Below are 27,553 nucleotides of genomic sequence, written 5' to 3'. Positions count from 1 at the left end.
CACCACCGAAGTCACTGCTGCAGGAAGCCTCCAGACTTGCACGGGAGATGAGGAGGACCCCCGCCCGCACAGCGGGGCACCTGGGTGGTGGCAGATGTGATTGAAAGGATAAACTGGGGTGTTGGGGTCTGAAATACCAGACCAAGGGGCCACAGCTGCATCCTTAAACATGGAGCAAGCCCTGAGGCGGGTGAACGGGGTGGCAGGACGAAGGTGAGGCAGGGAGAATGACTTTTCTGTCCCCGGGGAGGAGGCAGGGCAGGAGGGTGAGGTGTGGCCCAGGGGCCAGTCAGCTCATGCCGGGTGGGAGCTCCAGGTTTGGAGCCCTGGATGGGGAATGTGGAGTTTGCATTCCTTCTGTCAGTCAGCAAGGATTGACTGCCCTTCCAGCGTGTGCCAGGCACATTGCTGGGCCCCGGGGTACAGCACCACAGACCCCGGCCAGACCCTCTGGAGTCTCTGGCATACTTGCTCCCAGCCCTGGCCCGGGTGTTGCAGTCACCTGTGGGGGTGGGGGGGGAGTGAGGGGTGGAGTTGAAAAATAAGCCGGGTGGGGTCCTAATCCCCACGAGCTGAATCAGCCTCTCTGGGTGTGGGGTCATGCACGGATGTTATTTTAACAGCTTTTCTGGGGATCCCAGCACAGCAGCTAGGGTTGGAAACAGCAGCTCTGGTGGGTCCCCGGATGAGAGAGCCGGGGTTGAACCGGATCCCCCCTCTCGCTGAGCTGTGTGGCGTGGGCTTGTTGCCTTGTTTCTCCGTGCCTTCACTTCCTCACCCACCAGCTGGGGAAGTCCGGTCACCGGCCTCGGGCTTGCTGGGACGATGCGCCCTGGTGACGCTCACTGTCACCACACCCCCCGAGTGCCTCGCTCACTGTCCAGCTCGTGGTTGGTGTGTGAGGAGCGGGAAGGAACGGGAAGCAGGAGAGTCCGTTCTGGGGAGACCGTGATGGGCGGCGTTTGAGGTGACGGTGAGCAGGCCCGCGAGGGTGGAAGTCGGCGAGGAGCGAAGCTGAGCTGCCGTGAGAAGCCAGAGCCGACCCACATTTAAGAGGTTGCCGTGTAGGCCATAAAACCGAAGTCCCAAGACTCGTGTGTGCCTGAGCCCTTCTGCCCTGATGCTCGCGGCCACTGAGAAAGGCTGCGAAATGTGCCAGAGGCAAGTGGGCCCACGGACCGGTCACCCATCCCCGAGGCTGCCCTCTCCCTGCTTCATTTACCGCCCTCAGCCTGCAGGCCTCCGCAGATAACCTCACACCTCCTTCCCTGGGAAGTCTGAGCCTACAGGTCGTGTCCCCGCCCCTTCGTCATCCAGTGGGGCCTCACCGGCCTCTGGGACCCACCCCTGCTGTGTCTCGGGGCCCTGGCCCGCCCTCCCCTTTAGAAGGCTGGGCCACAGCAGCTCTTCAGGCTCTACCCCAGTCCTTCCCCAGCGTTCCTTTCCCACTCCATCCAGATGCACGGACACACCATGTCCCCGGCCCAAGAGGAGCCTCTGCTGACCTCCGCTCCTGGCCTCCCTGCCTCCCTGCCAGCTCCGGGAGGGACGGTTCTACTGCTCACGTGCTTGCAGTCTGCCGTCTGTCCGTCTGCTTTGGAGCCACGTGGAGAGGGAAACCATGAGCCGCGCCGTGGCCAAGGGGGAGGCGGGGCCTGAGCTTGGAGGCTGCGGGATAGGGCCCTGCGTGAACCCCCAGGGAAGGGTTGAAGGACAAGGACATGCGGGGGTGAGACAGCCAACGCATGTTCTCTTTAGAAAGTGCTCTTCTTCCAGGGGTAGCTCTGGGCGGCGTGATCGCCCTGTCACCTTCGCAGGTCTGGTTCAGGAATAGCTGGTGTTCGGGCTTTTATTACTCAGTTACCCTAAATTGCCATTCAGCGAACAGGTACCAGTGTTATTTGCCTTTACTAGAAAGTGAACATGGCGACTTATAAAAGGACCTTTAAAAACTGTTCAAAAGGCAATGCAGGAGTGCCCGGGTGGCTCAGTTGGTTGAGCATCCAACTCTTGATTTCGGCTCAGGTCATGATCCCAGGGTTGTGGGACTGATTGTTGTTGTTGTTGTTGTTTTTCTTTTTCTTTTTTTTTTCTTTTTTTTTAAAAAAAGGCAATGCATACAAGTTGTCAGAGCACAGCTTGATGGATCCAGTAACTTTGACTTTGGTATTCTTTATGTCCTCACATCTTACCATCTTGTGCCTGTCCCTTTCCCACCAGATGGTCTCTGCAGTTTACTTTGCTTTTGTGTCTGCACCGGGGGCCTGGGACCCAGCTCGGGGCATCTGGTGGGCGTGGAAGGCTTCTTTGCAGACAGTCCCAGGGCTCTCTTTAGCTCCTCCCTCCCCAGCTTCCACCTCTGGCCCCTGCACCCCCATTACTCTTGGAAGGTCCTCCACCTGGGTGTGATGTAACTCCTTTTCTTTGGCCCTTAGATGACTGTTAACCAAAATTCTGAGCAGGCTGACCTCTTCCTCCTCAGGGTCACTTTGGCCAAAAAGCTTGCTTCGGGTCCTTATAGTGACTTTCTGCGCCCAGCTCTGGATTCAAGGGCACAGTCAACATGAAAGCCAGCCCAGTTTGAGGCCTATGTTCTGTTCCTTCCCCAGGCCTCATCTGAATCCCAGAGTAGTTGGCAACCATAGAGAGCAATCCAGGTGTTTGAGGACAGTCTCCAGCTCTATCTGTGTTAGTCCTAGCTCTGAGGGACAGCCAACTCCAGGCCACATTTATCTAGTTGATTTTCCCAATTGCATTGCCTCTTATGGGGACTGGGGATGGAAAGAAAATCTGCAATTGTCCATTGTTAATCTGAGAAGGAAGACATTTACAGCCATAGCTTGAGAGAATGTGTCTGTTTGAGCTGCCTGGGATAAGGAAGTCAGCACACTGCATCTGTCCTTCTGTGGATCCCTTGGTTCCCTCAGCATCCCCCTATATCTATGCTGGGGACATTATCCCCTGGGGATCTCTCCCTTTCTTTCTTTCTTTTTTTTTTAAACGTTTATTTATTACTGAGAGACAAGAGAGAGACAGAGCATGAGCATGGGAGGGGCAGAGAGGGGGAGACACAGAATCCGAAGCAGGCTTCAGACTCTTAGCTGTTAGTACAGAGTCCAACGTGGGGCTCAAACCCACAAACAGTGAGATATGACCTGAGCCAAAGTCAGACACTTAACCGACTGAGCCACCCAGGCGCCCCTCTCCCTTTCAAAGAGGAGGACACTTGCATGCCCTTCCTTATTTTATTTTAATTTTTTTAATGTTCATTTTTGAGAGAGAGACAGACTGTGAATGGGGGAGGGGAAGAGAGAGAGGGAGGCACAGATTTCGAAGCAGGCTTAGGCTCTGAGCTGTCAGCACAGAGCCTGACACAGGGCTCGAACTCACGAACCGTGAGATCTGACCTGAGCCGAAGTCGGACGCTTAAGCCTGTCACTCCTTATTTTAAATGGGACAGTATTAAATATCATCTTATTCCCTTGCCCAACGTGTGATGTGGAAACAGTATGACATAGACGTTCCTGTCCTCGGCCCAAGGTACCTGGAAAAGTAGGTGGTGTTATGGGGAGGGAACTCTGGCATTTGGGTGGCCGAGGTTGGGGGCATATTACTGCAGCCGCAAGCTCAACTGTGAGTTTTTCAGGAAACAGAGGCTCCTTTTTTTAGTTTTTTATATCTGATGCATGAGTATCCCCTTCCTACTTGACCTTCCAACTCGAAGGTCTGTTACATAGTTAACTGCCAAATCCCGTTGCTTCTCAAACTGTATTGTGCATAAGGATCACCAGGAGAGCTTGTTAAGAACACATTTCTACCAAGGTCCTGCCCCATACCCACCAAATCAGAATTCCAGAGGAGCGCCTCCAGAGAGACTCTCCACTCCCCCCCTCCTCACCCCCCCCCCTCCACGCACACATACTTCAATGTACACAATTGGGGGTGAGCTTGTGCAGGTGGTCTCAGGTCCATTCCAAGAAATACTGCTAGGGAGAAAGATTTCCTTAATGGTATCGCTTTTCACATGCTCACACCCTAAGAAATGGAGTCGTAGGTAACTTACTTTTGTTACCTCACCTTGGAAGTCTCTGCCATTTCCTTATTTGATTCTACATCCATACCAGTTTTTGTGGGGCTTGTTTGCTTTGTTGTTGTTGTTGTTTTCTGGTGGAGGGAAAGCCAATGGTAAATTGACATGGGGGTATTTCCACTATAGGCGTGATCAGCAAACTAAAAACAGGACCAAATATTAAGCTCTACTCTCAGGAAAAGCAAATGGAAAGACATGCCATTCAGGCAAAGGATAGTCAGTGATTAAGATGTGTGGATTTTTTTTTTTTGTTTCTGGCAATTCAGAACACTCCGTCTAGACTTAATTTGGAACACTTAAGACCGTTACTAAAACCTCAAAAAAACAATGGGCATAAAAATTTAGGACATAAAAAATGGCCAGATAATCTCCTTCTTTAGAATAATCTAACCTTTTTTTTGTCTGATTCTTTTGGTTGCAGAGTCTGTCTTCAGATTGGTTACATGGTTGTTTTAGGTGGGGTGAAGGTCTATTTTAATTCAGTTCCATTCATCTGCCATTCACTAGGTACCTACTGTGCGTCCTGTGGCAGATCTAAAGGGAACGAGGTAAGGAGAGATCACTCATCTGGAAGAGTTTATGGTGTCTCTGAGGTGATCACAGGACACAAACGAATCACCCGGAGTGTAATTCCGATGTTTTGCTATTGCCAGTGTTTGATCACGCTGCAGACACTCATTGAGCCTTGGAGGGAGCAAATCATGAGCAAACCAGTTCAAGAAACTTAAAGTCCGTGAAAGAATTTGCAAGATGGGCTAACAGGGAAGATTTATAGAGCAAGAGCTGTATCGGAGGAATGTTGAGGTGGGTCTTACAGGAAATGAGAGATGGGGGTAGGGGGGCCTGGGAGGCACCAGGATTGGCATAAATAAGGGAAGATGGTCACATCTGGAAGGAGCTGAAGGCTTGAGTCGGAAAGTAAGGGTTAGGGGAATCAGGTCTGATCGTGGACATTAACATAGGCATATGGGGCTTGGATTTAACAACAGAGTAATTGAACGAAGTTAAGGATGTTAATGAAGTTATTCCACGGGAATGGCAAAGAAAAACAGAGTTGGGGAAACGCAGAGGTTAGGAGACAGTACTAGTTGTTTAGGAATAAGCCCTGGATTATGATGCCTCCCCCCCCCCCCCCCCCCCAGTATAAATGTGAACACTTTTAGTGCATTTAACTTTCCAGGTACTGTGACTGCATAATTGGCCTAGAGGGGATAGTTTTCTATCCGTTTGTTTTGCTTTCTTTTGTTTATTGACCTTGCTTTCTCTAAAGCACAATTCCGAAGCTCTCGTCTCTTTGGAACCTGGTTTCAAATCCCACCCCTGCTATTGAGTGATAGGCTCTGGAAGAGTCGGGAGGCTTCCACCCCTCTCCTGGCCCTGTGTGTCCCCAGCTCACTGTGTTCTACTGAGTCACTGATAGAACGTCAACGGGGCCATCCACACTCTCGCATCTGGACCCCATTATGACCAGGGCCTGTGTTTGGCCGTATGGTGGGTCAGAGTCGGTGGTTTTGTCTGTGGCCCTGGGACTGTTTTCTCTCCTGTGGATTGAGTTTGGCCTTCTTACCCCAAACTGGGAGCCCTCCATGATCGCCTCTCTATGAGGAGGGGACACGGCACATTCTAAAACGCCGTACTCTGAGTCACTTCAGAAGAGGGGCATAGCTTCATAAAGCCATAAACATAAGTAGTTTCAAAAATTACGTAACTTGTACAGATAATAAAGTATAAAAGATGCCTGACTAGAAGTTAGGTTTGATTGAAGAGTGTAGAAACCAATCACATTGCAGGCATTGGCTTTTTAAATGAGTCTTTTGTTACTAGCAGATAACAACAGGACAAGGCTCCAGTTTGAGGGTATTAAGTGAAATACTCAACCCATTGACAATCCCATCCACCCAGGGAGACGGCCATAAATACGTGAAAGCTTTTAGGGCTGCAGCTTGTCTGAGAAGTAACCAGTAAGTTGTCCAGCTGGTAGGTTATCTTCAATTTCCCTTTACTCATCTCTGGGACCTTGAACCGTACGGTGAAATAATTTGAAATTAAAATTTTCTTACTGGAAAGCTCAAGTGGGAAGCTTCGTGTGTGCTTGACTACATCGGCCCAAGTGCCCTTCCCTTCTACGCGCACCCACGTATGCAAGTGTTCGTGCACACCAGCTGCGTGCCACAGCGTAAACCCGTGCATGGCGTTTGCAGACAAAGGTGTCCTTGTGAGCGCCTTGGTGGCAGAAGCTGACATGCGGCTGCAGCAGAGATGCCAACGGGCACAGGTGTCCCCCACACCACCTCAGGGAAGGACACACACGGACACATGCAGCGGACAGGCACGTACATGCAAAGACACACACGCACACCTTCAAAGACCGTGAAATAACCTGCACCTTCACAGACCACACGGGCAAAGCCGAGCAACCCTAGAGATTGAGCAGTGTTAGTGCCCCGGAAACTTGGCCCAGCTTCCTGCCTTGCTGCAGGGATACCAACTACGTGTCCCAAAACCTGAGGACAGTGGGCCAGACCGCTTTGGGGCTGGGCCCGAACCACTTTGGGCCTCGAGGCATAAGCCTATTGTTTCCAAAGTGTAATCTAAGGATCCTCCTGCCCCAGAACCACCCAAGTACTTCTCAAAAATGGACATTCCTGAGGCGCCTGGGTGGCTCAGTTGGTTAAGCATCCAGCTTCGGCTCAGGTCATGATCTCACGGTAGGTGAGTTTGAGCCCCGTTATCAGGCTGTCTGCTCTCAGCACAGAACCCGCTTTGGATCCTGTGTCCCCTTGTCTCTCTGCCCCTCCCCTGCTCACATTCTCTCTCTCTCTCTCTCTCTCTCTCTCTTTCACTCTCTCTCTCTCTCTCCCTCTGTCTCTCTCTCTCTCTCTCAGAAATAAGTAAGACATTTGAAAAAATTAAAAAATAATAAAAATAAGATGGCGATTCCTGAGTTGCAAAGCAAATCTAATGCACAGGCTCTCTGGGGGTGGGGCCAGGTGACATACATTTAAACAAGCTCTATAGCTAATTCTGCTGTTAAAACATTAATGAGGTATGACTGGCATACAGAAAGCTGTGCATATTTAACGTGTGCAACATAATGGGTTTGGAGATAAGTATGCACCGTGAAACCGTCACCACAGTCTGTGCCGTAAACAGATCCATCACGTCCAGAAGTTGCCTTCCACCTGCTCTTCATCACCATCACCATCCCCACCACCATCATCATTTTATCCTCTGAGGACTGTTCCTCTGGATGGCGGGGGTTCCAAAATCTCTCATCCCTTGCCTACCCCCCAGTGGGCATACCGTGTGCCCGGTTGAGATGGGAGAACAGAGCTGCCGGTGACGGCCTGGCATCGAGCTGTTGATCCTTCACCTGTGATCAAACCCGTTATGTCCCAGTGGTGGTGACAGTGAAGATCCAAAAGTAGTTGGTGAGGTAGGAGACGTGTGTGTTGGTGAACTGGCAGGTGGGTGGTTAGGAGGAGGTGGGTTGGTCGGGTGAGGTGAGAAAGCAGATGAGCAGCAGAGGAGTTGATGCGGGTTACTCTCTTCATGCTTTACAATAGATGTAGCATTTACCGCGCTGTAGCTGCTGGGCTCTCCCTCGAGCCACAGCGGGTTTGGAGCTATAATCCTCATTTATGCATCGAACAAGTAATTTTTTGAATTCCGAAGATGTGCCAGACACTGTGCTTTGTGCTGAGGTTTCAAGAAATGAGTAGGAGTGCCGTCAACTATGTGGCTCTGCCCCCAAATCTGTAACGGAATGAGCTGTCCTTGGGGAGCCAGTGGTTGGGTGTGCTAGGTTCCACTGCCCTTGTCCCCCGGCATGGACATCTCTTATTAAACCGAGGAGGCAGAGTGTGCAAGACAGGCCCGGAGTCGCCTCTCTCCCTCGGCCCTGTTGGCTGCTGACCAGTCTTAAAGCCAGCTGGAGGATCCGGGCTCTTGGTTTGGGGTATTGGGCCCTGGCCCTCATTCCCAGGCAGAGATGCAAATGCTGGCGTTGTGGGAATGAAGGTCTCAGGTTGGGTGTTCCCAAAGCAGAGCCTGAGGCAGGACTTGGGTGCCTAGAGTCCTTCTGGGAGACATAGGGAATGGGGAAGTGACAGGAAAATTAGGGAGCTGCCCCATTCTCCCTCCAAGGGGGCCACTGAAGGCCTGTGGGATCAGGCCCTGGAAGGGCCGGAGGCTGGGACTCTGCACCCACCCCCCTAGGTTGAGGGTCCTGTGCCTTTGTGTGGGGGCCACGCTGGTGTGAGGACCCGGTGGGCTGGGGCAGACTGAGAGGAGGCTGCAGCAGAAAAGAAAGGGGACGTGTCACCAGCTGAAATCAGAGGGACCACACCCATGCCCCGAAAGGCCCCAGGCCCCAGGGTGTGTGCTACAGCACCACGCCCAGATGTCCTTCTGGGTCCTCCCCGCCTTCTGGGTCCTCCCCGCCAATCCAATCACATGTGAGGTGTGTTTAAATGGAAAGCCACTAAAAGGAAAATGCCCTTTTAGGCAAATGTAAGGACGGTATAGGCTAAGAATTCAGAGTTGAACTCCAAACTTTGGTGTTTTAGAAGTGGGAGATAGGACTTAAGAGCTGACATTAACAAATCCCGTCTCCACCCCACCTTCCTTTTGTAACTGACTAGGTGCCTGCTGGAGGTGGGAGATGGGCTGGGCTCTGAGAGAGAATACCTGGGCAGGGGCAGGTGCCTGAGGGCACAGTGGCCGGAGGTGGAGGGAACTGCTCCTCTTCCCGTGTTCTCCAAGCACACTCAGGACATGTGCGGGCACCGTTCCCTATGGCTCCTTTGTTGAATGAGTCAGTGGCTAAGCGGCCACGTGAATGAATGGATGGCATTGGTGGCCCCATATGTTTTAGCCCAGCTCACACTGCCACACGGCAGACACCCTCACACACCCGGTTTCTTGTGTTCTGTCACTGGTCACCCGAACCCTGGGCCCGTGACGTCCGGCATCTTTGAACCCGATCATATGGGTCTGCAGTGGCAGCCTTTGGGGGAACATACACATCTCACCAGAAACAGCCATTCGCATCTTGCCTTTCCACCTGTGAGATTTCAATTTAAAACCCGAAGACAGCTGACTCGGCTTTTAACAGATTAGTTCCCTGAAATCAGCCAACATCTGTCATGTCCCATTATACCTTTGCAGAAAATTAGAAGCGACTCCCCTAGCACGGAGAAGGGGTCGAGCACAGCACGATCTGACTAGAGAACCTTGAAGGTGTGAAGACGGTGCCGTCCTCTGGGCCTCTAACCTCTTACTTGCTTCCCTGGGGGACCTTACTCACATGCTAGACATGACTCCCTCAACTCTGTCTTCATACGTGTGAGCTGAGCGAACAGAGATTTCCTGCAGAGAACGCGGCTGCTCGAGCGTTGCTGCACATGAGCTTGGCGCATGGTGAGCTCTGCGTAAATGTGAGCTGCGGGCATTTTTACCACCGTTCTTCTCATCGCCGTGTGTGGCAGCGGACTTGGCTTTGAATTCCAGACCTGCTCCCGTAGAGCTGTGTGATTTTAGGCAAGTTCCCACTCCTCTCTGAGGCTCCTTGTTCTTTCCTCTTACGAGGGAAAAATCACAGCTGTTGCCGAAGCTTTTATAAGGACTAAACGAACAAGCTGCGTGTGTCTGACTCACCTGTGTGCGCCTAGCCTGGCCCGAGGCGCCTGTCATAACCATCATGCTTTTCCCTTGGGCTCCCTTCACGGTTAGGCGCCTCTGGTCTAGCCTGTACTCAGTCTGGCCTCTGTGTGTCATTATTAGCTATCAACATCCCCAGTATTCCCAAGCTTCTTGGGGTCGTGCATGATTTCTTCATCATTTCTATCGACGTGGAGGCCCGCTACCGTGCTTTACCTTCGACAAGGTGCTAAACGAAGGAAGGCCCGCGTGCAGGGAGTGTGTTTGGTGGGTCTCCTCCAGCGTCAGGGAGGGACGGTGTCCAGCTCAACAGTGAAGGGGTCAGCATCGGAGGAGAGGAGCGACATCCCCCCTCTGAGGCGGGAGGGAGAGGTGACGGAACTGTGTTGGTGTGGATAGAAAGACAGGGTGCTGTTCCTCACTTGAGGGCATGGGCTGTCGCCACCCTGCTGCCACTGGTGAGCCGGAGGAAGGCTGTGAAGTACTACGCTCTTTGGGCTGGGCACAGGGGCCTCGGAGAGTGGAAAACGGCACCCTGGAAGCCTCGTGAAGGTGTATTGTGTTTGACACCTGCCGGGACTTCCCGCGTCCACTCGCCATCTCTGCCGACATCAGAAGGTCAAGGAGCAAAGACTGGAGTGATGCAAGAGACTGTTCAGAAACCGTCCGATGGCATGTGAGTGTGTTGGTATGATTGTGTGTCGGGGGTGGGTATTGGATGTGTCGGTGTGTTGGATATTTGAGTATGTATTTTGTGTGTGTGTTGTGTGTGTGAGTGTATATTGTGGGTGTGTTGAGTGGGTTTAGCGTGTGTGTATATGTGTTGGGTGTTGGTGTGAGTGTATTGGTGTGTATGAGTGTGTGTTGGTGGGTGTGGACGTTGGGTGTCTTGGATATGTGAGTATGTGTCATGTGTGTGCCGAATGTGGGTTTCGTGTGTGTGTGTTGGAGGTGTGAGTATTGGCGTGAGTGGGTGTTGGTGCGGGTGTGTTGGGTGTGCATGCTCATGGGCAGCAGGTAGACTGGTCCATAGAATTTCCCATATTTGGAGCCCCCTCTGGTCCTGCTGCTTGTGACTGGGGATGTGTGCTCTTCAGTCACAACCTGATTTATGTAAACGTTGACCACAGAATAAAATTTTTTGGCCAGCACACGAAAGACAAACTGTTGTTGTCGCTTCTTCATCATCCACTGCCCTCCAGTGAAGGAGTTCTAGTTCTCTTCTTTCTGTAAATGAGAACTTATAGTGGCAAATAAAAATGCACTGAGTGTGACCCCCCCGAAAATAAATAGACCTGGCACTGAGATCAGATTTTGTCACTTGGGGAAGTGAGCAGCAGGGCCGGGCGGACTCAGGGAGATGGGAGTGCTCTGGGTCCTGATTGTGGCAGTGGCACCACAGATCTGTACGTGGACCAGAACTCATGGCACTTAGGTCAAAAACTTAAATAAAAAATTCTTAAATAAAAATTTTAGATCTCTTCACCCATAAAGACCTCCAAGGAAAATGTTGGTAACATTAAACCCTTAAACCTTATCTTGCCTGGTTTTTCTTCCTGGTTGTGTTGTGTTGTGTTGTGTTCTGGCAAAAGAGATAGATTTGTTCATCCTGCAACAGGATGGCCGGCAGGGTAACAGACATTTCTGGAAATGGCTGGACAGGGCAACCTGTAGAAACAACTCTGGGGAATAAACAGCTGCTGATGACAGCAGCATTTCTATCATGCTGTTTCTTTATTTTATGTGCTGCTTTGTGGGACAAGTCATGGACTTGTCCTCTAAAACTTAGGGACAGTGGCTGCCGGAAACAGAAGTGACACATTGTTCCCTCTAAAGTGTCAAAGTCCAGAAAGAAGAGTAAGTCTGTGGAATTTGGTCATCCGGCTTTATCATGCCTATGGGGTCCTGCCCTTGGCTTTCCCGTTATTGTGGCCATGGCCAGCACACCCATGTGTGAAACAGCCCAGTTTTTCCCCAAACCAGCTTTTCCCTGTGGCAGGCCCCCCATCTGAGGGGGCTTTCATGCTGGTTTTGCAGGGCAGGTCTTCTTTCCTCCGCAGAGAGAGGGTGCCTGCGTGCCATCTTGGACGCGGTGTGGTAGCTCGTCTACGTCTAAGTGACAGACCTTGAAGAGGGGCCCCTGTCCCCGGCAGTGATCTCAGGCATGACGAGACCAGTTCTGGCAGCAGGGCCTGGGTCATGCACCCCAATAACTGGGCCATGGCCCAAGGCCACATGCTGGGCGCAGAGCCACATTCCTTCTTTTCCCTCTGCGCTGACAGGAGCTTTCTGCTTGCTCCTGTGGAAGAAACAAGAGAGTCACCAGCATGTAAATGTAATTTCACTGTGCCCTCTGCAGCTCAGAGCAGCCAGTTTAAGACACAGGTCTTCTGCTATGACCGTCCTGGCGGTGAGAGGTCCGCTGGTTTGCAGATCGGAGCTCATGGCCACACTACCCGTTTGCCTCTCCCCGTCGTGCTGTCAGGCTGCTCTCTCTGCATTAGTTCCAAGGAGATATCCTTCCTTGCTCTTAATCATTCCCTTTTCTTCCTCAGAAGACATTCCCCAAATCTCCTTCCTTGATTCTATGCCCTTTCTCTATTTCCGGCTACAGCTCCTGTATTCTGGGTCCTAACCTGGAATTCAAAGTCCTGTTCCAAGGACCCCAGCCTTCCCCTCACCCCGTGTGGCCTCCGTGCCTGCCAGGAGACGGTGCTGCCGCCTTTGCTTCCGGTAACTCCCCTGCCCTGCGTCCCACCCAGACCCCCGAACCCAGCCCTGTTCCACTTCCCTTCTGAAACTCAAGAGCCAAATCTGCCATGACCAGAAGTGATCTCTCCCTCCTCAAAACATTTAGATCTAGTGCAATCGTCTTGTTAGTCATTCATCCATTTGATCTCCAAGGAAACTGTGAGCTTCCTGGGGCCAGGGTCTGGCTCGTAAACCCTGTGGAAGAACCAGGGCTGATGTTACAAATGATTTTACAATGAGCTGAAATGACTAGCTAACACCAGCTCAATCTAGGGAGGTGCCATGGGGACAGAGACCTGGGTCCCAGCATCCCACCAACCATGTGATGCAGGATGAGTCTCTTAGCCATTTCCTTAGCTTCTGGATCCCGTGATGTTCCATAAAGGCCTTGGGGACCGTGAAAGTCTCTGCAAGTTAGCGGCACTGTGTTGAAGCTTTCCACAGCTCTTCTGAGTCTTGCGTGTATAGATTATTCTTTTTTTTAATGTTTATTTATGTTAGAGACAGTGTGAGTGGGGGAGGGGGCAAAGAGAGGGAGACACAGAATCCGAAGCAGACTCCAGGCTGTGACCTGTCAGCACAGAGCCCATCGCAGGGCTCGAACCCACGAACTTTGAGATCATGATGTGAGCTGAAGTCGGACGCTTAACGGACTGAGCCACCCCGACGCCCCTGTAGGTTATTAATTGTAACATTCCTCGTTCTTCCTTTTTCTTCTCTTCCCTCCACCTGTGTTCCCAGGGCTCTCCCAAGCTAACCCAGGTGGACATACCAGCAGTGACGGGAAGTCTCCACAAGTCACACACTTAGACACGGGGACACAGTTAAGCGAGAACTGAGCTTTCAGAATGTTGCCAGTTAATTGCTGTCCTGTCCTGTGTTAGGGCTGCCCCTGAAAGAAATGTATTCACGTCTGACTCTCAATTTGGTGCCATGCAGATCCGAACGAGGCTTCTGACGGAAGATGTAAGACCGAAGATGATTTTCTCTGAGAACTGTGCCATTTGCATTTTTTTCCCCCAACTTTTCATGTTTATGTTCTGTGTCGTGCTTTGTATGGAAAGGCCCGTATTTTCATCTCAGTGCGTTACTTTATAAGCTGTACTCAGCAGAACAGTCCCTACTGTGTGTGAGACACTGCAGGGTACCCTTGGCCCTGGAGGGGGTGCCGTGGCTTCTTTGGAAAGAACATCTCTTACGGGCACGCACGTTTGGATGAAAGCCTCAGGATTGGAAGGCACCAGAGAAATTAGCAGAAGGGCCGAGTGGGCCCCACTCTCTGTGAGGGGGAAGCACCAGTTTGTATTTGCCCAGGCCTTTGGTTGTGATGGTGATGATGGCCGTTCATCTTTCCTGAGTGTTCCAGGAACGTGGCTTCATGTGATTGTTATCATAACTCTGAAGGGAGCTGGGGCAGCAGCAGCTTCCCCGTCTGGCCGTGTGGTCCGGGCCTTGCCCGGGGTCACCCACGTGTGGGTAGCCAACCCACGAGTGCAGCCTGTATGTCCACTCTGTCTGGATGACCCCTGCACCGCTGCAGAGGGCCTCCAGGCTTGCCCCCAAGGGCTGGAGAGGGCTAGTGGCTGTGGGTAGGCTCAGGAATGCGTGTGATGTGAGCAGCGTCCTGTCCGTCCTCCTGCCCTCCCCGCCTCACACAGACAGGCGTCCTGTCCTCTGGAGAGTGCCGTGGAGCCACAATGCCTTTTCCTGTCACGTCAGGAGCCCCGAGCGAGGCTTGGTTTGGTGCGGCTGCTGGATTTGCACGCTGCTTGGTTTTTACAAGCCACGGCCCCTGTCCCGGTGGTAGTGAAAGGGTGCCCTTGGCACGCCGGACAGGGCAGTGTCCGCACCCACTCGAAAGCGGACACGTCCAGCCCAGAGACCGGACGGCGTGGGCGCGCGGCCACAGTGCACGTGCGTGTCTGCCAGGGCAGGCCACGCGTCCGCACGTCACCCCACGGTGGACTCGGGCGCAAGTCAGCCTTGGCCCCAAGAGCGTGCCCCTAAACGTGAGGACAGGAAGGATGCGGATGACTGCGATGCCCGAGTGCCGGCTCTGCGGGCTTCTGCCCAGGGAGGAACCACCTGGCGCACAGGGCAGTGGGGCCGCACCCCCCCACCCCGCGCCCGCCCCCCGCCCCCCCCCCCCCCCCCCCGGCTGACGGCAGGGTGTGCCGAGCCCCTTGCCCACCTGCTCTTTGGTAAAACTCCCTGCACTCAGTCTAACTGCCTGCTGCGGAAGGAAGGCACGTGCGGTCGTGTCCTCCGGGTACCAGGGAGGAAGCAGGAGGGACTCTGTACATATTCATGTTATCCCTCTTCCCATCTAGCGAGCAAGACTCACCACACTTAAATACTTTCAATTTTGCCTGCACAGCATGAGAATTGCTGGGTTTGTTTTGCCACAGAAATTGAACATTTCTAAGGAAACATGACAACACTGCCTTTCCTAGCAGGTAGGAGAGGGCTCTTCTGCAGGAGATATGCTCCCCGCCGCCCTTGGGAAATGAGATAGTGCCCGGTGCCAGCGAGGGAGGCGGAGGGTCCCAGCTCTTCGGTGTCTCCTGATCAGGGCGCTCGCTGCCTGAGCTAACCCGCATTAATAGAGCCGGGCGCCCCCGTCGGTGAGGCGGGCCGTTGGCCGGGATGGAGGCGGGCCGTGGTGCTAAGTGCTCTGCACAGTTATTGTTTTTCTTCTTTATTAAAACCGCCCTTCAAGGACTTCTGTTTTGTTTCCCTATTCATCTTTCTTTGGCCGCCGTGTTTTCCATGCATCTCTCCCTTGTCTGTTGTAAATTCTCGTTGCATTTAAAATCTGTATTTTATGCTTCCTTGCATTTGAGGGAACATTTGGACTTCCATTTGTTTTATAATTTGTCCTGGGGGTTAGTCTTGGGCAGCCGGCTAGATTGTAAATGTCTTGGGTGTCCGTTCTGGTGATTAACATATTCTCCATACTTGATCGGGGGAGTTGAGGATTAGAGATTTCACAAGGTCTGTTAAAGGAAAGCTGTTATATAAATCCCCTAAGCCTTTCATGATCTGCAAAGGTCAGCATTAATGAAAATCATTTCAGGAAATTTTTTTTTTTTAATAATTTAGGTATGTTTAAAAGAGCTTTTGCGAGAACCTTCATACGTGGCTGGTAGGAATGCAAAATAGCGTAGCTACTGTGGAAAACAACTTGGCCCTTCTGCAAAAAGTGGAATTTCTGTATGAGCCCTGCAGTTCCACTTCTGGGTATATACCTGAAGGAACTGAAAACAGGGACTCAAACCAATACTTGTCCAGAGGTGTTCATGGCAGCATTATTCAGTAGCCAAAAGGTGGAAATAGCCCAAATGTGTATCAGTGGACAAATGTATAAGCAAAATTGTGGTCCGTCTGTACAACGGAGTATCATTCAGCCGCGAAAAGGAACAGGGTGCAGTTGACCCTTTGAACAATGTGCGGTTAGGGGCGCTGACCACCCTGCGCGGTCAAAAATCCACACGTGACGTTCACCGCCACAAAAACTTCACTACTAAAAGCCTACTGTTGAGTTAAACCTCACCAATGACATAAAGTCAACGTGTATTTTGTACGTTACATGTGTTATTTACTATATTCTCATAATAAGGTAAGCTAGAGAAAAGAAAATGTTCTTAAGCAGATCATAACGAAGAGAAAATGCATTTATAGTACTATACGTTATCGAAAAAACCCCGCACATAAGTAGAGCCATGCAGTTGTCACCTGTGTTGTCTGAGGCTCAGCTATACCGGTAGATGCTACATGAGGGCAAACCTTCAAAACAGGCCGCAGAAGCCAGACGCAACAATAAAATGTGTTATTCCCTTCATATGAAATGTCCAGAATAGATGAATTTATACAGACAGAATGCAGATTGGTGGCTGATGTCAGGGGCTGGGGGACACAGGAGGGGAGGCTCTGCTGGTGGGGAAGCTGTCTTCCTTCTGAGTGATGGGAATGTTCCAGAACTAGCTAGAGGGGCTGGTTACAGTGTTGTGAGGCCACTAGGTGCCACGGAATGGTGTGCTTTAATGTGGCTCATTTTATGTTCTGTGGATTTCACTTCCATAAATTAACATTGAAAAAGAAGAAAGAACTTTTGCAGGCTGAGAAGTGGAGATGAGATGGGATTTTACTGTGAACTGAGATTTAGGCCTTTTTGGGTTTGTACAGGGGACCCAGAATTGTTAAAAATGCCAGCTAGAATATGAGTAGCTTTGAGAGCTGTATCTGTGTAGTTGCTCCAGGAATGGATTTAAAAATCCTTGCAAAAGCAGAATTTTGAGGGTGATTTATACTTTTCTGGTGCTAGGTTGAAACAGTGGAGTAAATTAGGGGTTTTCTTTTTTTTCACTGACTTGGGAAGAAAAGGAGCGTCTTTATCCTAGCTGTCTGCGAGGCCCCTGGGCACCCCGGTGCGTAAAAGTGGAGGTTGATGTTGCCCTGATGAGCGTGGGATTACCTGAAGGCCAGGCACCGTCTGCACAGTGAGCCAGGGGTTCCCAGAGTCTCTGTGGGGTGTGTGTGTGTGTGTGCGCGCGCGCGTGCACGCGTGTGTCTTTCTCTCTCTCTTATAAGGAGGACCCATCCTGTCTGGGGAGAAAAAAGACCTGTATTTATGATACGTTAGTGTTGCTAAAGTACACAGTAGAACCGATTTCAGAGTTGGTGACCCTGAAACAAAGCTCCACTTGTGCCGCTTCCTGACTCCGTGTTCGTGCACAGGTTCCTCAACCGTCCCGTGTCTCAGCTTTCCGGTCCCTGCACTGGGGATGCTCATACCGGCCTGTCGCCGTGAGGCTGCATTGAAGTGCACGGCCTGGGAGAGCGCATGGGAACCATAGCCAGCCTCCCCCACAAAGGGGAAGTGGTGGTGAAAGTGTGTCACCTGTGGAATGATGACCCCAGGGAGGCCAGGGGCTCCCTTCAGTCTCGCGTTTGAACCCCCTTATCCTTTCACCGCTCCTTACGTGCGTGCCCCTCGGTGTCGTGCGCTTTCTTTGCACTACCGTGTGGAAGAAGCACAGAGTGCCTGGGTTTTCTTTGGATTTTCCTCACGTGTCTTCCTCGCCCCTGGATTCCGTGTGGGTAGTGGTACTTTATTCTCCCAGACCTTTAGAGGAGAAAGGAACCTGCATATTACCACATGTGTATTTACACATTGTCTTCGTCCCCCGCTGCTGTTAAGAAAACCAAAGTTCAACAAATGTGACATTATCACTGGCGTTCCGGGGACCCTCTCCTTGCCGTGGTATCTGTTATTCCGCAGGACACTGTCCCCTTCTGGCCACCTCTCCCAAGTCTGAACCAGTCATATGTCCATCCTTCTCCAAATCTGGATTGGTTATTCCTTCTCTCTCCCCTTCAGCCAGGAAGCACTGAGTGGGCCCCCACTCTAAGCGGGGTGGGGTGCACCATGATGAAGAGAAGGAGGCCCTTCCCTCAAGGAGAACCCAGGAAGGACACAGAAATCACTATGATCACAGCAAAGCTGTGTTGAGGGTGATAAGATTTCATCATTAAACTCTGTTTCTGTAGCCATTTTATTCCCCAGTCATGCTTCCCCATAATTTTGGGTAATTTGTCCAAAATATCTTTTGCAGGGTGTATTTTGTGACTATTTGTAAATCTCCCTTCCCTCAGTTTTTCTCTTGAGTCTGTGTTCTTTCTCTTCCTGGAAATTTGTACTGGTTATATCAAACTGCCCTATAAATTGTTCTTCAGAACAGCTCCAATTTATTCTGGTTCTTCACTTTCCTCTGGCCTCTTGGAAAACTTTTTCATGTCCTCAAGCTCAAATGTATCCATTTCCGTATCACGGATACAGAAGTTTTTCTCCCTCGTAGCACAGATGTCAGGTAATTGGGTTGGCATTATCTCAGCCCCACCGCATGGCCAGGTGGCCCCAGGAGGCGATGTGGAGAATCCCCCAAGGCCACCCAGCCAGCCGGTGATAAAAGGTGGCCCCGGACCTCTTCATGGTCGAGCAGTTATATTTAGGCCTTTCCCTCCGTTTCGGAGCCGCCCACTGCGATGGTCACTTTGATGGCCAAGACTGCCGTTCCCCGGGATCCGGGCTACGCGCAGCCTCCTCCTTAATGACCGAACACGTGTGGCTGCTGGCAGTGGGAGACAGTATGAATATTAATAAACTATATTTCACTTTTATTGCTTTTTTATTAGGTTTTCATGGAGATGGTGTTTGTGAGTGAAGTCCAAGTGCTGAGCCATAGACAGGCGTTTTGTTTCCTTGACAAAATGGCGAAGCTTCAGCCAGAGGCAGGGGTGTGCTTAGGAGCAGCTCGTTAGGAGAAATGCCGGTCAGCATGGCAGGCCACACAAAATGGGATGAGCCTGGGAATTTTTATATTGTAACTGTCATCTGTGGCAGATAAATACCATCGCTGGGCTTTGCAGGGAATTTCTCTTGTGGCTGTGGCAGCACCCCACCCCATGAGCGAGTCCGTCACCTTCGCCTGGGGTTGCCGTGAGAGTATTGCCCTCCTCCCACACTGGACCTCACGGCCCTCCCCGTCCCCTTCCTCTGCTCATCTGACATCTTTCCACCAAACCAAAGCCGGCACGACCTCCCCATCTCTCGCGTCTCACGGCCTGTCTCTGTTTTTGTGTGACCGTGGATGCCCCTGGGCCTACAGGAATAATTGGGCCAGCAGGTAACGGTGGACTTGTCAGTATCACTGGCAGCTGGCCCTTTGAGACCCAGGCAGATGAGAACGGAGTTGCCATGTGGCTCCGGAGACAGGAGGTGGGGCAAGAATGATCCTTCAGCAAGTACCTTTGGTCCTGCTCTAGGGGAAGACGCTCGCTGGAGCTCTGAGCTGAGCGTGGCTGGGATGTGTCACTTTCAGGCCACATCCTGATCTTTGTGGTGAAGATGGGGCTGTTCCTCATCGGGCCAGGGGACGGGACCTCGGCCACAAACCTTGTGTCTTGTGGAACGTGTCTCTGGGATCGTGGAGCGTGCCTGTGGGAGAGCTGTAGGGGACAGGTCTAACTGAACATACTCGTTCCACCAGTCGGGGAGATCAGGTGCATTTCTGCTAACTTGAAATTAAATAGTCTACTTCAGCCAGGTCAAAAGATCTGAGAGACCCAAAGTGCTGAGTAGCGGAGAATACTGAGGTTTAACCATTCTTGATTTCTTATTGAATTGGGGGGGGGGGGGGAGGGTAGGTTCCCGCTTTTTCAATTCCCGATGTTGTCTCAGTTAGAATTAATTACTCCATAGACAGACTGCCCTCTTTATGCACGTAGAACTTGCCTGTTTTTACAATTGGATTATCACTCCTTTCACGTATTCGATTTGCAGCACGTTTATTGAGTGCCTACTGAATATTATATTTTAATACTCTGATGAATGCAGGTATTTTTAGAAATGGTTATATAAGTCACAATATTGGAGACTAAAGAATATCCTATATGTGTAAGTTTTCCAAGTGACTGCAACTTAATCCATTTCCACACCACACTTACAATGTTTTCATTTTTCTGGACAGAAATCGAACAAGAAGACACCACTGCACCCACTGCCCTCTGATACAGAGGAGAGGACAAAGGGGGAACGGCACTGACATTTAATGAGCACCTGCTAAAGGCCAAGGGCCTACCTTTAACCCTCATGAGCTTTCTCATCCCCATTTAGTAGATGAGAAAATTGAATCTCAAGAAACCCATTGCCAAGTGACAAGGCTAGTAAGTAGCTGCTGGGATTTGAACCAGATGTGTCTGCTTCTCAGATACCCGCTCCTTCTACCGAGGGGTGCTCCCTCTCCAACGGAGCCTTTTCTTAATCCCTCCGGGTTATCATTATGAGTGTCATGAAATGTGCTCGTCTATGGAGATGCACTTATGCATTCTATTTAGATGTTTAATTCTCTTTGCTCCAAAGTTAAAAGGCTCTTGTTATCTCTGTTCATTGAATTCTTAAAATAATAACTAGAGCTGCCTTTTATTAAGTGCCTATCATGTGCCAGGGACTTTATATGTATACGTCATCTCTATCGTGCACGACTCTTGCAGCTAAATACTTGGCCTGTTTTATCAATGGGGAGACAGTCTCACAGAGGTTAAGGACACTGCCCGCAGTCACATAACCACTAAGTGATAGAGCCGGGTCTTTCTGCCTCGAGAGCTGTCATGTTTTCTCAGAGTGGTTGGTCTCTGGTCATCTCAGGGTTCAGCTGTCGGCTCGCTACTGTCAGTGTGCCAGCCCCTCCCCCCTCCCAATGTGACGAGTGCAGAGTCAAGTCCCCAGACTTGTTAGAGGTACTGAAAAAATAGTGCGCAGGAGCCAGAGGGCCTGGATTCCAGCTTCAGGCTGGACGTGCGACCTTGAGTAAATCATGAACTCCTGGAATTTTGGAAGTATAAATCCCTTGTCCCTGCTTCCCGGCCTGGCATTGATCACACGTGTAGGAGAATTTCTGTATGCTCCATCCACATAATGTGTGTAGGCTGGATTGTGTTTAGTACACGTCCAGACAACTTTGTTCTGATGCATACAGATGCTATTTTGATTAATACATTGAAAAACATTATGTGGATGCCGTAGCTCTTTTGGCATTGTGTATTTTCGGTTGGAAATTAATAATAAAAGTACAGTTACTATCATGTGGCTTTGATTACTCTTTTAGAGGTAAGTTCCACTAAATGTCCAGGGCCGTGGTCCCCGCCACAGGGACAGCACCTGCCCCGCACACCCTAATAGAATTGCTGTGCACGTCTAGGATGTGAAAGTACCATGCAGGGGGCGCCGTGCAGAGTGGTGCTCGCATGAAGCAGGCTCCTGGAGAAGGCCTCTCTGTGGCCAGCGAGCATGAGCTTCGTGTGTGGACTTTGGGACATCTGTTTGTGGTGCTCAGAGGCCTTGTGGAGTTTACTTCCAGGTTCTGGATTATGTTCCTATAGTTGTTGATGCCAAATAAATGAGTTCCAACTGTTACTAGATTTGTATATCTCTACTAAAAAGAAAATACTGTTTCAGATACTTGGTAATTAGAAATTATACCACCTTGGTCCTCTCTCTGAGCACTGGCTTATTAAAACTTAAAACACACACACACACACACACACACACACACACACACACTCACACACACTCACACTCTCAGCTGTCTGTATGTAGCTATGCATGTTGGTGCATTAAAAGCCTTTCTTTCATCTTTCATAAACTTTATTTTTGAATATGGGAATTTTTTTTTTTTCAATTTCCCTTTTTGTACAATCTGGTCATGATAGACTCAACACCTTCCCTGAAAAGAGAAATAAGTGTATCTCATAGTATGTTTCTATTCCCAAAGAGTATCTGGATTCATTTCATAAGACATGGTTCTCAATTCGTTATTTGTTTTTAATATATAATCTGATACTTACAGAGTATGATCACAGGTACTATTTTGTTTAATCATCAGAACAGTTCTGTCTCATCCCCACTTCTCCCTGTGGGAGCTGAGAACCTGCCGTGCCGAGAACACGGAGCCAGGAAGGAGTGAAGCCAGCCTGTCCCCGGCCGCAGCCAGCTCTCCTGACACTGGGCTTTCATTTTAGTCCAGTTTCTCACGCATAGATCCTGTTCCATACAGTAATGCCAGGTCAGAGTTTAAATGGTTCCAAACAACATGGTCGTGGTAGGAGGAAAAAAAAAAAAAATCTCGAAAACTCAAAAGAGCAAGCCTCAATGACATCGTATATCTACTATTGTTGTCTTATTGTATAAAAAGAGAACATAAATCCATTGGCACTCCCTCCACAGACATGAATGCTGAAGTTTATTAATTATAATGGTAAAGGGCTCATCTGAGTGCTAAATTACCAGCAACTGTCATGTTATTGGATGCTCCATTTTATCAGCAACAGTGCCAGATGTTTGCACAATAGACACTATCGAGCTACAGGGACGTGCAAACCGGGCTGTGCAGCCAACCACATACGTAGCCGTTACCGGACTGGGATAACGAGGAGGGGAGCTCTCCTTTTGTCTAAGGAGAACCCTTCCCACCGAATTGCAGCACTGTGGCCCCGAAAACGATCTTGGCAGTGACCTAATCCCACCTCCTTCGGTGCGGATCTTGTTGAACACCCTTAATGTTGAACACATGCTAGGTTCAGGCCCTCGGCCAGGTGCTGAGGAGGAACGGCGTGAAGGCCTGTGAAGCCGACCGGCCAGGTTCAGACACCTGGTTGGTTAGGGGGCCTGCTGTGTGCCCCTCCCCTGTCCAGTGAGCAGGACCAGATCCAGGACCTTGGCCCAGCTCCCCTGACTCCACGTCTAGTGCTCATGGCAGATAGCATAGGCAGATGTTCTCTCGCAAGTGGACTGTGGGCTGATGCGGTCCCTTTTCCTTTACACCAGCCAACGGGTGTTCTGTGGTGCTCTGGAGGCACTCTGGGCACAGCTCTTTCCCAAGTACTTGCCCTGCCATCCCTGTAAACTCTGTCACCTCTGCTGTTCCCTGTTCCTTGGGTACCTGGCATTGGGCCCCCGTGTGTCATCTCCGTCCCCGTCCTTGTCAGAGGAGCTCTGTGTGAGTTAAAAATCTCTAGACCCCAAGTAGTCCTAACTCTGGCAACATTCAAACCATAACTTTGGAGTTCTGAGCCACATGATTAAATGTGAGGTCAAATATTACTCTCGGGCCAGCAGGAAGCTGGTGACAGGCAGGGGTGGGCAGGTCTGTGCGGGGGGAGGAATTTCCACCTGGGCTTGTTAGACAAGAAACATTTCGGAGCAGCTCCCCTGGAGCAGGCAGAGTCCGAGACGCCTTCAGCAGTTTACCTGATGCATATAAATGATGGTGCATGAAAATAATTCTGGGCTGTTTCACAGGAAATACTTGTTTTCTTTCCAAATTGGATAACAAGCTGATTCTTTCTCATAAGAGAGTACATAACACAAATAACTTCAATATGGTGCGCTTACACCGGCTAAACCTTAATCCTGAGAACTATAGGGTTCTCCTTTGTACATGAGCTTCCTGATCGAATTGATTGATTTCGCGATTGAATTAGGCGGTCCCATTAACACCAACAAAATGCGACCACTTTGGTCTGATTGCACGTGTCTGGCTTGGTAAGTTTCCGCCCATAACAGAGCAGGGCCTCCCTGACAGCCCTTGGAGAGGAGACGATGGGGTTCATAGCACTCAGCGGCACCTCCAAGCTGTATCCAGATGAATCTTTACCTATTGCTGTGGGTGGCCAACTGGCAATTAGGAATGTTTTCACGAGAATTTCTCTTCGTGTGTCTTGGGAATATTAGGGTTTGACTTGCAGTGATACCATAAGATACGAGCTCTTAATTAAACTGAAAATAAAATTGTGATATATTTTACTATACATAAGCTCCCAAAAGTACTCCAAAGTCTTATGAGTTAATGGTCCTTTTTATTAACTTTTTTTTTTTTTCAGGTTCTACACTGCTAACGTTAAACGTACACATAGGCAGAACTCTCCTTGTAATGAACATTAGTATTTTTTTTAACTTAGCTGTCTGGGTGTTGGTTGAGTGGGAGGTTGTTAAGAGGGAAAGTAATTTTACATGGGAATTCATCTCTGATGTTAAAAATAGTAGTCAACGGAGACCTATGATTGATACACCAATATTATCCCATACTGCGTTATTCGGGGTAGCATTTGATGCTAAAATTGTAGGCCATGATTGAAAATAAAGAGGAGACCAGCCCTCTGAGATATTTACCTATAAATGGGATCAGACCCCTCCCCTCCCCCGCATCCCCCAATAAAAGCCCTTGGAAGAGAACCAGACAGCAGCCATCAGCTTCCATCTTCTGGCCCTTAACATCTGACCCGGACTCTAGAGGTGAGAGAGGAAGAAGCCAGTTCCTTCAGACCTTTCTGTGTCTTCCAGTCTCTGGCCGCCCCTCAGCTGCTTCTGACATTCAGAGGTCACGTTACCATTTAGTTGACAGCCCTTCTTCCCAGTTGGTGGTGGCCGTAGGGAGAGGAGCTGGGAAGGATGGGTGTAGGGAAGCACGAGGAACCTGCAGAGCCGGGAGAATGCAGGGGGGCGGGCAGCTTGAGGTTGAGAGTCATCAGCGCGAGACTCACATGGTCAAGAAGGAGCCAGACTTCCGGGGCAGTGAGGAGGACAGAGCATGCGCACGTGTGTGTGTGTGTGCGTGCCCACTTGCACACGCGATGGCCCACTGGATTGTCCTTCCGAGTCTCACGGGTCATGTGTGTTTGCTGACCTTGGCAGCACCTGACAGTAGATTGGGGGTGCTCAGGGACAAGGGCAGACTTAACCCCTGCATATGTTCACACTCAGCTTCCCAGAGCTTGGCTGGGAAGGATCCTAGGCCTGGTTCTCCCCGGAGACAACCTGTGTCCCCTCGGTGGGAAATTTTGTTCCATCTCTTATCTAGATTACTCTCCCACCCACTCGCCCATCCACTGGCCCCAAAACTGCCTCAGAACGTCATTGAACACAGAGGTGAGCTACTGAAGCCAGAATTTTGTTTCGTTTGGGAAAGGAAGGGCTAGTTATTAGACCCACCCTTAATGATTGAGGTTTGCAAGTTTGAGGGTCCGGGGGACCAGTATGTCCTCCAGGTGCCGGTGAGGGGTGCCCGGCAGCGGGCGTGGTGCACGGACGAGGGAGTGAGACAGACAGTGGGGGTTGCTTACTGTTCAGAGCCTTCGTTAAAATTCAAACTGAAATCCTTAAGTAACATTAAATGTTCTGTGTTCAGCACACTTGCCATTGACTCTGATTCTAAGATTCACCATTAGGTGCATTCAAATCGATAATTAACGTGCACAGAGCACTTGCTAGGTACAAGCCGCTGTGCCAGCTTCAGTGGAAAGCACAGGAAACATTGCTCCTGATCTCAAGGGCCGGGAATCCTTGGGGAGGGGCACAAGAGAGCATATTCATTACCCAAAAGGACCCAGAGGGGAGGGGGCAGGGCAGCTGAGGGTGAGCAGGGAAAGCTTCCGGTGGGCAGTAGCATTTGGCCTGGGCCCTGAGCGGGGTAGAAGTGACAGCTTCCTCTTTGGTGCCCCAGACCTTCATTCTGACGCTTTATCGTGCGTATATGCTCGTAGGTCTGGCTACCCCTGCCCCTGTTGAGAATTTCTGGTGCCAAGTATGGTTCTTGACTCACCGTAGGTCCTCAGAGGATGCTTCACAAACGAGTGAATGAACCGAACGGACATATGTGGTGATGGATGAGACTGGGGAGGTCACTCGGACTGAATTATAAGGGCCTGGAATGCCAGGAATGTTAAGCTCCTTGGCAGTGAGGCCCTTTTCCTTCTAGGCTGGAAGCTGGGGCCTAGCCCTGTGGGCCGGGCCCCCGGCATTGCCCACAGTCTGCCCACCAAAAGCATGCCGCTGACAGAGGCAGCAAATCAAGAGGAGGAACCAGACCTGAAGGATGCCATTGTGACTCTTGGACTAGAAAGAGCAGAGCCACTGTGGCCTGGGGCGCCTCCAGGTCCCAGGAGAGGCTGTCCCAGAAGCAGGACCCTGGGTGCCTGGACAAAGAAATGCAGGGAGATTCTGACTTGGAGAACCTCAGGCCTCCCTCTCCTAGGAGCCGTGGCAGCTGCAGTGCAGTCATCTGCCTTCTGAGACTTCCCTTAAAGGGAACCTCTTCTCCTTGGAGTCCCAGGAGTGAGTGGTACGTGAGGGGCATAGGTGCGCTCCCAGCGGTCGCCGCAACAGCCTTAATCATCCCATAAAGCAAACCAACTTAACTTGGATTCACAGAAAATGAGCCTTTTTTCTTACGTGGTGTTTAGCAACCATTGGAGGTCATCTTTCATAGTCCCCTCTTGACGGTCCGCGCTGAAGGGGGAGGCAGTGGGAAGGTGGGCGGAGCACCCGGCCTCTTTATGCAAAATGGCGGGGAATCCAGAAACCTCTTGGCCATGGAAGTGGGTTTGTGCTTGTGTTTATGTGTAGAGGTGCCTGGTATTCTCAAGTTTCACCATAAAGTTTCAAAATCAGCTTTGAATAAAGACAACTGAAAAGCAGGATCGCTTCCTCCCTCCTCCCCCGTTCACCTCCAGCCTGTCGCCCGGTCCTCATTTGGGATGGCCGCGTGCTTCTAGTACAAAAACAAGCCAAGGAATAGGATTACAAGCTAAAGCCAGAGAAAACTTTGCAAGTTTCATTTTCAAATTGGTTATGTGATGTGGTGGTGAAGACGCTGACCCAATTGAAACTTCTAGGCTCCATCAGAGAGCTGCGTTTAATGGCCTCGCCTGTACATTTATATTGGGAAAGGTGTGTTACTAGTTTCCCCAAAGTGCAAAGCCTACCCAAAATAGAGATTGAAGACTGGCTTTATCATCTAGTGAGTCAGTGCAGCTTTATCATCTAGTGAGTCAACATCAGCCAAGAGGAAGGATGAATATAGCATCATGATATTCTGCACGGGAAATCACGGGCAGGCACACTGGGGGGGGGGGGGGGGGCGGCGTTCTCTGTAACGCAGGGGGCTCTGTGTCTTCAGAGGACAGGCAGAGCCACTGTCAGGCTGCCCTCTGAGCTTTGTCAGGTGACCGTGTTCCAAAACAGAAGGTCTATGCCCTCTTGTCCTAGTTGGGACATTCAGGAAGCACATTCAAACATACACGTGCCTTCCAACATGAAAAGGATTCTGTCTTTTGAAGACTCTTACCTGATCCTAACATAAAGTTAAGAAATTTGAAGAAATGCCAACACTGGCATTTCTTAAGCCAGTGTTGAATGTAGTCCCTGATTATTCTGTTCCTAGGGATATTCAAGATACCCATTTTTGTCATGGTCTGTACTTTAAAAAAATGTCTCTTGCCCCATAAAAGCCCTCATAAAACAGCTTCCCTTAACACCCAGCGTGCTTTGTGGGGCAGCATTTTAAGTCCACAGCAAAAATTTAACATCAGGCACCTAAGTCATGGTCTGCCCATACTTCTTCAAAGTGCTGCAGCCCAGGGGAGGACTCTTTGTCCCAAGGTCCCACACCTGCTGCCTGCTGGGCTGTTTGGGCACCAGCTAAGCTGGGGTGTAAA

The 27,553-nt window shown here is 50.5% G+C and overlaps 1 protein-coding gene across 4 annotated transcripts in view; it reads left to right on the top strand.

The window, feature by feature from the left end:
• The window catches only part of HIPK2 (homeodomain interacting protein kinase 2), a 180,284-nt gene that overhangs the window by 61,054 nt on the left and 91,677 nt on the right, over positions 1 to 27,553 (top strand). The gene's annotated exons all lie outside the window — the stretch shown is intronic.

Source organism: Panthera pardus, unplaced genomic scaffold, assembly GCF_024362965.1.
Source record: "Panthera pardus isolate Hobbes unplaced genomic scaffold, ASM2436296v1 HiC_scaffold_8, whole genome shotgun sequence".
Lineage (NCBI taxonomy): Eukaryota > Metazoa > Chordata > Mammalia > Carnivora > Felidae > Panthera > Panthera pardus.
Note: the sequence above shows the minus strand (reverse complement) of the source record. Positions and strands in the feature narration are given on the sequence as shown.